Raw genomic sequence first — 12,665 nt, 5'->3', positions numbered from 1 at the left:
TACCATTAAACTCTTGTACGGCACGTGCCATTTCTCTTACCAGGCTATCGTGCAACTCGTTGTTGTCCTGCTGCGTGTTAACAGGTTGAGTTTCTTGTATGATGGGCTCAGGAATCTGCTCATTTGGGATTTGATTATGGACTTGATCCACAACTAGCTGTTGGTTATGAATCTCCCGTTCGACTTCGCTTCTGATAGTATCGCGTCTAGCCTCTGGGATAAGATTATTTCTTATAATTACCCGGTATTGATCTGCTATTCGCTGTTCAGATACTTGAATTATTGTTATCTCCAGATTTAGCCATACGGCTCACACTCCCTCTAAGGGGAAAATTCACTCATCCCAGATACCTACGGTATCAAAAGGATTGAGCTCTGGTGGGACTCTTTCCGTGTTATCGAGCCCTAGGTGACTTGGTATGTTGGAGTATCTCCCAAAAATTTTCGTACACATCTGGACGTCGCGAGGAGTACAGCTTTCTGTATGGCCTTATAGAGATGTTCATTTAGACCCAGCTGTTTTATGTTCTCTAGCAGGTTCTTGGGAATAACACCAGTAGTAGACAGAATAATAGGTACTGTCTGGGTACTTTCCATTCTCCATTGTCTCCTGATTTGTATTTCTAGATCTCTGTACTTGGCGATCTTTTCGTTGTATTTAACACGTAAATTATTGGTGTTGGGTATCGCCACATCAATAAGTGTTGTTTGCCTAGTAATTTTATTAGCTAGTATGAGATCAGGTCTATTATGGGCCACTGGTTGGTCTGTAAGCACAGTGCGGTCCCAGTACAGCTTGTAGTTGTCATTTTCAAGCATTCTATCAGGGACGTATTGATAATAAGGAAGATGGTCGGTTTGGATAAGTCCCAGTTTGTCAGCTAGTTCTTGGTGGATAATCTTTCCTACTGTGTCATGACGTTCTTTATAATCAGTACCGACAAATGCCTGGCAGCCACCGGTAAGATGTTGGATGGTTTCTTGGGCTTGGCATCCATATCGGCATTTGTCATTTTGGACTTGAGGATCTTTAACAATATATTTCAGGTAATTTTTAGTTGGAATAACCTGATCCTGAATGGCAAGTAGGAAACCCTCAGTCTCGGGAAACATCCTTCCTGATGTCAACCAATAGTTCGACGCTGTATTGTCGACATATTCCTGGCTGATCTCATTAAGATGTCGCCCATGAAGAGGTTTACTCATCCAGGTGCGCATTTTTTCTTGCTTAGTCAGATGGTTTAAGCGCATTTCTTGTTCCCTCAGTTTAAGCGGCGTTGTATCGTCTACTGCGCAGATTGCTTGATGTAAAGTAGATGTCTCAGCCTGAACCTGAAAATAAGTTCTTAGATTAGCAATTTGTTTATCCAATTGCTCACCTATATCCATAAGTCCTCTTCCCCCTTGATACCGTGGCAATGTTGTTCTCTCTACTGCACTGCGTGGATGATGTTTTTGAGCCTTTGTGAGAAGTGTTCTTACTTTCCGCTGAAGACCCTCTATATCCGTTTTTGACCACTTTATAATACCAAATGAGTAGCTCAGCGCGGAACAGGCGTACGTATTTAATGCCCTAAACAAATTTTTACTATTAAGATATGACCGATTTAGTTGTCTTACTCTTCGCACGAACTCCGAAGTTAGTTCAGTTTTCATTTGTTTATGGTCAATTTTCCGCGCTTGTTTTACTCCGAGATATTTGTAAATATCATTTTCACCCATTGCCTTGATGTTTTGGCCATCTTGCATATCGAAACCTCCGGGCTGAACCTTTCCTCTGACTATATTTAGTATACGGCACTTGTCTAGTCCAAAATGCATACTAATATCATTTGAGAAATTTTCTACAGTTTTTAGCATCTGATCTAAGTGGTTTCGAGTGGAAGCCATTAATTTCAAATCATCCATATACAACAAATGATTAAGCTTCGCCACAACAGTATTGTTATTTTTGATGCTAAAACCTGAGTCAGTGGAGTTCAGTAGCTGAGACAGTGGGTTCATCGCTAAACAGAACCAAAGAGGACTCAACGAGTCCCCCTGGAAAAGGCCCCGGTTAATTGGGATATCTTCAGTTTCGATGTTGTTTTCACCGGGTATTTGAAGGTGAATTTTAGTCTTCCACTCCGTCATTATATGCTTTAAAAAGGTCACTATATTATCATCGACTTTATATATTTTCAATATATTTATAAGCCATTCATGCGGTACTGAATCAAAGGCCTTCTTGTAGTCGATGAAGGCGGTGAAAAGGTTCCTTTTTTTGGTGTACGCCTGGTTGGAAATGACTGAGTCGATTATAAGTTGTTCTTTGCATCCCATGGAACCCTTAGCGCATCCCTTCTGTTGAGGCTCTATGATATTGTTTAGAGAACAGTGTTGGTAGATACGCTGGGCTACACAGGATGTGACCAATTTGTACAAAGTTGGAAGACAAGTAATTGGGCGGTACTTGGCTGGATCTTGGGTGTTATTTTGATCTTTCGGTATTAGATAAGTGGTTCCCTGAGTAAGAAATGGTGGTATTTCCTGCGGATTAAAAATAACATGATTAATTAATACTGTTAAGAGCTCGTGTACACTCCAAAATTTCTTTAGCCAGAAATTTTGAACTCCGTCTGGTCCAGGAGATTTCCAGTTATGAAGCTCTTTGATAATGTTCGAGACTTCGTCAGCGGTGAAAGGTTCATAGGGAATATTACTGTAGTGTTGACAGTTGTTCGTCGTTTCTTCAATCCATCCAGCATTGTTGTTATGAGTAGCTGGCGTCGAAAGTTGGTTTCCCCAAAACTCATGAATTTCTTCTTGGCTTGGGTAGGATTTATTTACATTTTCTGCAGTGGAATTAAGTTTCCTATAGAAAGCCTTCTCTGCTTGCTCAAATAGTATATTGTCACATTTCCGGTTGTTACTAATTTTGTATCTCCTCAGGCGACCTGAGTAAACAGATAGTTTTTGTTTTAATGTGTCCAGGCATTGTTGAGGTGTGTTGTTTTCTGGATCATGTCGTGAGTGTCTTAGAGTGTTAAACAATATTTCTTCAGCTCTCTTGATGATCTTTCTACTTCTTACTCCTCTTATGTATTCTGTTATTTGTCCAATGTCCCTACGCAATAATTCAATCTTCCTCAGCAGTCGTTTTTCCCAGGGTGCTATTCTGTTACCAGTCCTTCCGATGTTGTTACCCCGTGGTGTTTTGATCTTAATGCCCATAACATTAGCAATTGCTGTTGCTGCACAGTAAATCAGCATATGCAAATATTCTAATGTATGGGCTTCCACGATATAATTGGGTAGGACTTCAGTGTTTACAATTTGTAACAGCGCTCCTAGTTTCTTAGAAGAGTTTATTTTTGGTAGCGGTGGTCTGCTAAGTGGGTTTGTTCCACTAAACTCTTGTACGGCGCGTGCCATCTCGTTTACCAAACTATCGTGCAACTCGTTATTGTCCTGCTGTGTATTATTAGGTTGAGTTTCTTGTATGAGAAGCTCAGGAATCTGCTCATTAGGGATTTCATTAGGGACTTGGTCTGCAACTTTCTCTTGGTTATTTATCTCCCGTTCGATTTCGCTTCTGATGATGTCGCGTCTAGTCTCTGGGATAAGATTGTTTCTTAAAATTACCCGGTATTGGTCTGCTACTCTTTGTTCAGATACTTGGATTTCTGGGTACTCCCTGCAAAATTCGGCATACAGTTGTTGTCGATAGCCGATCGTTTCTTGACCGAGGTTTGTCACCTTATAATAAAAGCGCAAAATATTTTCGTTCATGGACACAGTCCATTTCATGCGCTGCCTCGGCCGTCCCGCTTGAGTGAGCGCCGGCTGATGTTCCAGCGCAGCACCTTCAGCGAGTGGAGCTCTTGTTGTTGTTTGGCTCATTTGTGGTTCTTCTTGTTGTTGGGCTGTAGCTGATTGTATGACAGGGGCCCGCCTCCTCAACACCCTGCCACCGACGTCCCGCATGCTGTCACGTCCAGCGCCGGCTCCAGACGTGCCCTGGCGATCCCCAGGCAGCGGCCCTAAACATAAATTATTTGACTCCATTTTCATGGGTGTGCATTTTATACCTACTGCCAGGTGTCAGTTTTTGTTCCACGGCAGGTATCCCTGCTACCCTCTGGGTATCGGTTCTAAGAATACCCAGAGAGCATCCCCCATTCGCAGGGGGCCGCGCCTGATAGAAGAACTGACAAAAACTCCCACAGGTTATTATTATTATTATTGTTATTATTATTATACAAATATACTTTACTCTTATATATTGTTATTATTGGTTAGTCTAATCTTTTATGAATTGGACCAAGACTAGCATCCGTACGTTCAATAGGGCTCTACTACCGCCACTGCGACTGGTATTATTGCATTCACTTACGTTTTCATATTTCCTTATTTAATAAAAACTCTACCTGACCAAAAGTAAAATATTCATTGTTTTTATTAAAAACGTTCTCATTAAATACGAATAATAACGAAATACAAGTTCAAGTAAATTATACCAAAATTAAAAAAGTACCTATCTAATTAATGGATCTTATTAATAAGAATAGACATCCGGTATGACTAGCCGTCGCATGCCTTTTTTGGTGGCGTTGGAAGATCAGACGAAAAAAGAAGAAATAACAGCTCATTAAGTCTCTACATGGTAATTACATCCACTGATGGGAAAATAATAAGAGCAAAACTTGTTATATGATATACGTAATACAAAAATACTGGTATATATTCCTAAGAGGTGTATCAACACATCTATCATCTAATGTAATCTTTTTTTTGCATTAGGATTCATTCTCGCACAGCTAGAAAAAGGGGGTCATTTTGGTCAAACATGCCGTACAAAAATATTGGTACCAGTGGCAGGAACAATCTTTGATTTTTGGAAAATGTTGACCCCATTTTCGACAATTTGATGTACTGCATTGATATATATCGTTGGCTGTATGCAATAGTGGCACAACATAAAAACTGGTAATTTTTTAAAACATGGGTTTAAAGTTTGTGTGCCAATAATTTTGTCTTATTTGTTTTACTACATGGATTGGGATTTTTGAAAAAAAAAAAATTAATTTTGGTGTATTTGGAAGAGCGTTAGGTCGCCTTCAATGAATTGTAACACAGACTTTTAAATTTAACCCTTATTTTGAGTTGTGTCACTATTGCACATCAACATTTTGTCTTTCAAGACTAATTAAGACAAAGACACAACTGGCATTCTTTTGTTATTTCTATCAACTGAAATAAAGGTTCAATAAAGAATACTACAAGTACTTGAATGAGAAGCCTAAAGCTTCAATTCGATAATGTAATAATTTATGATTGACTACTGTAATAATTTAAATCTAATAAATCCCTCTAATAAATTGTCACCACTCTAATAAAGGCTGTCACCATTGTAGAAGACGTCTGTCTCAATATCCTTATCAATGCATCTACAATTCTTAGGGGATACTTATCCCTGCGAGCGGGACAAGGCTTACTGGTCCCACTAGTCTGGACTGACTGGTTCCGCCCTCGCGGATTTACAAGAGGGTAGGGAGATTTTTGGAAGGAAGGGGATTAAGGACTTCTCGGTCTCAGGTCCTGCAAAGAGTGAGAGGCTATGGGCTTACGTTAGAAGCCGGAGCACTGCATAAGCGGAAATGTGTATCTCTTCTAGTCTCTACCTGTAACGGCCAGGAATAACAAAAAAAAAACAAATTTCGAGTTTACAATGTATTAAATAGACTGTACACTACAAAATATCAGTTATGAATAATGTTCGATCAGGCGCGAAGGGAGACGAGAAGAGACAAAGCAAGGAATTAAAGGGCGGACAATTCCGTATATTAGATATACCTTGGGTTAGTATATAGATATTAGTTACCTTCGCGTATTTAGGCTCTAGCTAATGAATACGCCTCCAGTCCTACAGGGATTCGAGATCCGTCAGTTTTTTGAGAAGTCAAAACGGCGCGCTGTCGCGAACCTTCGAATCTCTAGATACCGGCACTTATACGTCACACTATCCCGTCGAGTTAAATAGCGCGCTCACTGGCTGCGTATCGTCCGATCTCCGCACTTCTGGCGTGGGGCGCTCTAGAGTGCCAACTTCCCTCTAGTCCCCGCTGGCCCGCTTGTTCGCTTTTTTATCAGCCCGTATTCTCAATTTTCAGTGGTAGTACCAAGGTCGCGTTATTGTTTTTTTTTTTGCTGACTAGGTCCCCGTGTTATTTTTCAGCGGAGGTCTATGTTTTTGAAACGTGATTTAAACAACCGTGGTGGCCTGATATTTGAGACTCGTGTAATACATTTAAACTGGGTCGAGTTTTCAATCTTTGTTTAATGTAAAATGTTTACATTAATATGTTGCCTACTAGCTATGAATTTATTTGTTCTTTAATCAATTTGGAATATGTAATAATTACTTAAATAATTATTACTCTTTACTAGGCTAATTATCCCTTAATTTTTCCTTCTTTATTTCCTTGCTATGTTTACATTACAATAAGGACAAACTGTTTGAATTTTGAAGCTAACTTTCACATGAATATCATGCCATCAGCACTGCTTCATTAAAGGTTTTATTATTTGCGCCTTAGCACTTCTGCGAAACGGGCTTTTCTGCAGTTGCAGTATTTAAAAACAAGTACAGATTAAACATAAACTTAGAAAAAGAAATGAGAGTGGCGATTTCCAAACTGGAGTCCCGGTTTCATAAGTTGTGCTCAAAAAAGCAATCACATCCCTCACATTAACCAGCCAGTTACATAAATAAATATCCCTTTTCATTTTTGTACCTTTGCTTTGATTTCGTTCTTAATTTCTAATTCTCATAAAGAACTCCGCCTAGGGTAAGTGCTGGGTGGATTAAGTAGCTCAGTAAATGCCGGTGCCGGTCCAAAGCCCGATTAAAGGAGGAGGGTTGAGGCGATGGGCTAGCAACTCATCCCTTGTCAAAAGAAAATTTTGAGCAAAAGCCTCGGAATACAAAGGATGGATCAAAACAAACACGACTGATGCAACTGAAAAGGAAAATGATATTCTCCTTCTTCCTATACCGTCCCCATTAACGGAGATTGGCGACCACATTTTTAAAAGATTCTCTGTCTTTTGCAACGTGGAATAATTCGTCTACAGTCAAGTTTGTCCAGTCTCGAATATTTCGCAGCCATGATTTCCTCTTTCTAGCTATTCACGACCTGCAGAAGACTATATTTATCATTTCTCAGTATGTGTCCAAGGTATGCAGTCTTGCGTACTTTTATTGTTCTCAACAATTTTTTGTCTCTACCCATCCTTCTCAGCACTTTCTCATTGGTGACTCTGGCAGTTCATGGAATTCTCAACATTCTCCGGTACATCCAAAGTTCAAAGGCTTAAAAAATGATATTGGCTACATGGAATGTACAAGGATTTAGAACCAAATAATCAGAAGTATTCAAAGAATAAGCGGAAAGAAAAATAGATATATGTATTCTCACCGAGACCAATAAAAAGGGAAAAGGAAATGAAGAGATAGGAGACTATGTACATATCTACAGTGGAGTGAGTAAAGATAACAGAGCTAAGAGAGGAGTCTCTATTGCCATTCGAACAAAAAATCTTAAAAACAATATTAAACCGTGGACTAAAGTAAATGAACAACTGCTAATACTGGAAATGAAAAAGAATGGGCACAACATCGTAATTGTCGGAGTGTATGCCCCAAATGAAGATGTAGATCCAGAAAGTAAAGACGGTTTCTACAACAAGATGAATGAAGAAATACTCTCTGAAATTAAAGAAAACTGTGAAATATTTATACTAGGAGATTTAAATGGCAGAGTAGGGAGAGAAGAAAATAACAGAGTCGTAGGAAGATATGGGGAACAAATAACCAATCACAACGGAATGCATCTTAGAGATTTTTGTGAAACAATGTCTCTCAAAATAATCAATGGATTTTTTCAACACATAGACATCCACAAATTTACACGGATACAACCTACTACGAATCTGCGCTCGATAGTCGACTATGTAATACAACGTCAAACTTCCCAGCTAAAAACAACTGGCTTAAGAGTATACCGTGGATCAGAATGTGGATTTGACCATCGTTTACTTATGGCCAACGTGATAGTTAACTATCGCAAAAACAATAACACTTAGGTACAGAATATAGAAAAGGGACAAGAAGTAACATCCCCTAAACATAACCTAGAAAACTTAAAAGAAGATTCAACGAAATTTCTTTACAAATTACGACTGGCCACAAAATTACAAAATGTGGATAGAGAAAATATATCAGCGAAAGAATTATACCGGCAACTTAAACAATGCATTCATGAGGCTGCAAGTGAAGCTTTGGGTTATAAAGACAAACATGAAACAAAAAATCAAGAATGGTGGTCGGAGAATATGCAAACGTTAGTAAACAAGAGGAAAACTGCTTATCAGAAATGGATGTGTAAAAAGAGAGGTAGTGAAAAGTAAAAATAAGATGTGGGATTGAAGATGTGCAGAGTTGGATGGGTATATGGGTGGAACAAGTGTTGGGCAAGGTGATAAAGTCTCTCCAGAGGGAAGGAAATGAAAAATCTAACTTACAGTTAATAGATCTGAAACAGTGGAAACACCATTATGAGGTCTTACTGACAGAGGATAGATGTAAATTCCAAGAGATCGAAATGGAAGAAATATCCAAACATACAGAAATAATTGAGATAACAACCGGAGAGTTAAGCAATGCCCTCAAAAGATCGGAAAACGGTAAAGCAGCAGGACCTGGAGACATCCCAATTAAGTTGGTAAAGTATGGACCAAAAATATTACATGAGATGTTGGTTCAACTATTTAACTAATGCATAAAAGGACAAAATACTAATGATTGGAATGTTGGATACATCAGCTCAATATTCAGGAAAGGGGATAAACGCAAATGGTCTAATTATAGGGGAATAACTGTTATCAGCTCAGTGGGCAGGTTGTACGGTCGAATAATAAAAGAAAGAATAGAATCAGAATACGAAGGCATTTAAGAACAAAATGGATTTCGTGCAGGAAGATCCTGCACTGATGGTATATTCGTTCTGCAGCAGGTAATCGAAAAACGGAAAGCAAGGAACTTATCTACCCACCTATTATTTGTAGATTTAGAGAAGGCATACGATACGATACTTTTGAAAAAACTGTTTCAAACATTGACGAAAGTAGGTCTCAGTAGAGAGTATGTGGATCCTATCACAAATATATACAAAAAATGCAAGAAGTGTCGTTAAAGAAGGAAACTTTATATCTGAATCATTTCCAATAACAAAAGGGCCTAAACAAGGATGTTGTCTATCTCCGACCTTATTTAAAATATATATTCAAGAGCAGTGGGGGAAACAAGTATCTGGAATGGGAATAGACATAGGCGGTGGTAAATGTCTAACAATTTTATTTTTCGCAGATGATGAGGTAGTCGTAGCGAATGATGAGGAAGACATGGACTACATGTTTAGAAAACTAAAGAAAGAGTATAAAAAATGGGACCTCAATATGAATATGTCAAAGGCAGAGTATCTTAAAATAGGAGATGATAAAGAAGATCCAGTTAGAAAAACAAAAAGATGTAATGAATATATAAATATCTCGGATCTATAATATCTAAAGAGGGCACTACCAAAAGAGACATCGAAAACAGAACGCAACAGGGAAAAAAAGCGGTACTATGGTCTAAAGATATTAGACAAGAAACGAAATTGACAATCTATCGAACCTTGGTAGAGCCTATTATGACTTATGGGACAGAAGCTTGGCAGATCACGAAAAAAGATAGAAAAAGAATAGAAGTAGTAGAAATGGATTTTCTAAGGAAACCGTGTGGTGTATCCAAAAACGATCACATCAGAAATGCAGATATTAGAAGGAGGACAAATACTGTATATTCGAGTGTATACAGAATTAAAACGAGACAACTAGTGTGGTATGGTCACGTGAAGCGAATGAATGAAGATAGATGGCCAAAGAAAGCTTTAAATTACGTACCACAACAAAGAAGAAGAAGTGAAAGGCCTTCAGTTGCTTGGGAAGAAAATGTACGGCACATAATGAGAGATAGAGCCATCAAAGTAGACGAATGGATGGACAGAAAACGATGGCGGTCGAAATGCGAGAAGCGGCAGAGGCTGTAGGAACCTCATTTCTAATAAAAAATATAAATGTTCAAATAGTGTTTTTGTTATAACTATAATCTGTTACTAGGCTAGTACTAAAATTAGTAAGTATTATTGCGGATTGGGTTAAGGAGGTGTCGCAAAAAAATAGCAAAGTCCCAAGGGCGTCACAGTACAAATAGGTTTGGGAAGCCCTGATTTAGTATATTAGCATCATTTCTATGGCTCTATATAAATGTAATTATAAGTCAGATTATTACTAAAACTCTATCGAATAGATCATAGTTGTTTATAAAGTAAAATATTCCCAAAATTTGAGTTTCCGGATAGAATTTCAACGATAACAACGTCTTTAACTTCTCGATATGAAAAGACCAACAAAGTACAAAATACGGATGACAGTATTTTTATATTCATCTCTCGGATAGCTAGTCGTACACAAAGGCATTCGTGTATATTCCGTGTAGAGACGACAGAAACAGTAAAACAACAATCGAAGAAGAATCCTCAGCCCCAAGTAAATCTGCACAGAATACATAATTACATATTACATTTTAAAATGAATAATAATTTGCTGGAAACTCGTCTTGGCAATTCGAACCCTGATTTGCAATACAAATGCGTAATTTTATGTTTAGTGTTTCCTAGCCTAGAGGAATACGAGATTTTGAAGTGTTCCATCTTCATCTGCAAATAACCGGATTCTGTCTTGTTCGTCACCGGCAAATGGAAGAGAATAGAAGAATTGTCGTTTTGTTAATATATAGTATAATTTACAAGTATATTTTCGTATTATATGTATAAACAAACATTTTAAATTTAATAGTTATTTATAACACAATAGAAAAAAGTATTTTATGGTGTGTTGCAAAGGGCGTGCTGTCCATGAATGCTAAGGAAGCATCGCATCCTTACATACCTAATCACATTTCAAATTGATTTCTAATTATTCAAATATTTAAAGATAAAATATGTTTTTTAAAAAATCATTAAATTCAGTTGTTCTTCTTCTTCTTCTACTTCTTGGAGATCTTTAGATCTGTTTAATTCTGAAGCTGCCTCTGGTTAATTTCCTGGGAGGTAGATTGCCAACTATCCCTCCATCTTTTAGGTGGTCTTCCGGGAGGTCTTGAACCGGTCTGGTTGTTTTCTAGGGCAATTTTTGGGAGTCTATTCTCATTCATTCGTCTTTCATGATTGTACCACATCCTCTTACGCTGCCTTCCCCATCTTACAATATCTTGAATTTTGCACTGCTCTCTGACGTATGTATTTCTCACCCTGTCTCTTCTTGTTTTGCCCACTATTGTTCTTAGGGTTTTCATCTCGGCAACCCTTAGCATCTGTTTCGTTTTGTTGGTATCTTCGCGTACTTCTATGCCATATGTTATGATCGGTCGTATGCAAGTCTTGTAGATTCTAATTTTACTATCTGTGCGCATATACGGATTTGACCAGACTATCTCCCGCAGACATCCCGACAATGCAGATGTTTTGTTGATTTGACTCCTTAGGTCCTTTACTGGGTCGTGTATGCTTGATATATCTATGCCCAGATATCTGAATTGCATCACCTGTTCTATGGGTTTGTTCTCAACCACTAACTTACATCTGAGCGGATCTTTTGCTATTGTCACACATTTAGTTTTGTTGGTAGAAATGGTCATATTTAGTTGGCGGCTTATTTGAAAGAACTGAAAGAGCTGTCTCTGAAGATCATCTTCTGATTCGGCAATAATTGCTGAATCATCTGCGTAACACACCATACCAATTCTTTTGTTGCCCATTCTGTATTCAAGATTGAGAGATGTTACTTTGTTTATAATTTTGCCCATGAGTAGGTTAAACAAGAAGGGGCTTAAACTGCTTTAAACTTAATTAAATTAAGTTACGAATAACAATTACTGGCAACAGCGGAGAGTGACTGGTTTATGTTTGCATGCAATTTCAGAAACCATTCTGCCTGTGCTTCTATCTGTCAATTCAATCAGCATTTGTCAATAGTCGTCAAATCTCGTACTCAATTTGTAACAGTTTGGATCATGGAGGTAAGAAACGACCTCCATGGTTTCTTAACTCCATGGTTTGAATCGGAATTTTAAGTACATCCGGATGCAATATTAGAATTGCTTATCATAGACAAAGCGACTAAAAGGAATTGTTGATATTGGGAAACTGTTTTTAACCTCCCATTGTAGTTCAAATTAAACGATTTAGAAAAAAATCAGTCATTCCACTCAGGGTTTAGAAATATACTTTGCTAGCCTGTGTGCAAAGTAGTACACAAAAATTGCGTTTTCAAACTTCTCCGTAACTTTGGTTTGAAGTCCTCCCATCTCAAGTACTCAGCAGCTCCAAACTCGCATGTCCAACCTACAAGCAAAATCGATGTCCAACTTAACCAAACCATGAGAATAATCACTGGAACAATAAAACCAACGCCAGTGAGATGGCTGCCTACTCTGAGCAATATTGCTCCACCAGATCTACGCCGTACAGCAGCATTAGTGAGAGAGTACCAGAAAATTGTAGCCAACGTACAATTACCAA

Source organism: Diabrotica undecimpunctata, chromosome 9 (genome assembly GCF_040954645.1).
Source record: "Diabrotica undecimpunctata isolate CICGRU chromosome 9, icDiaUnde3, whole genome shotgun sequence".
Classification (NCBI taxonomy): domain Eukaryota; kingdom Metazoa; phylum Arthropoda; class Insecta; order Coleoptera; family Chrysomelidae; genus Diabrotica; species Diabrotica undecimpunctata.
The sequence above is the reverse complement of the archived record's forward strand: the minus strand, read 5'-3'. Positions refer to the sequence as shown.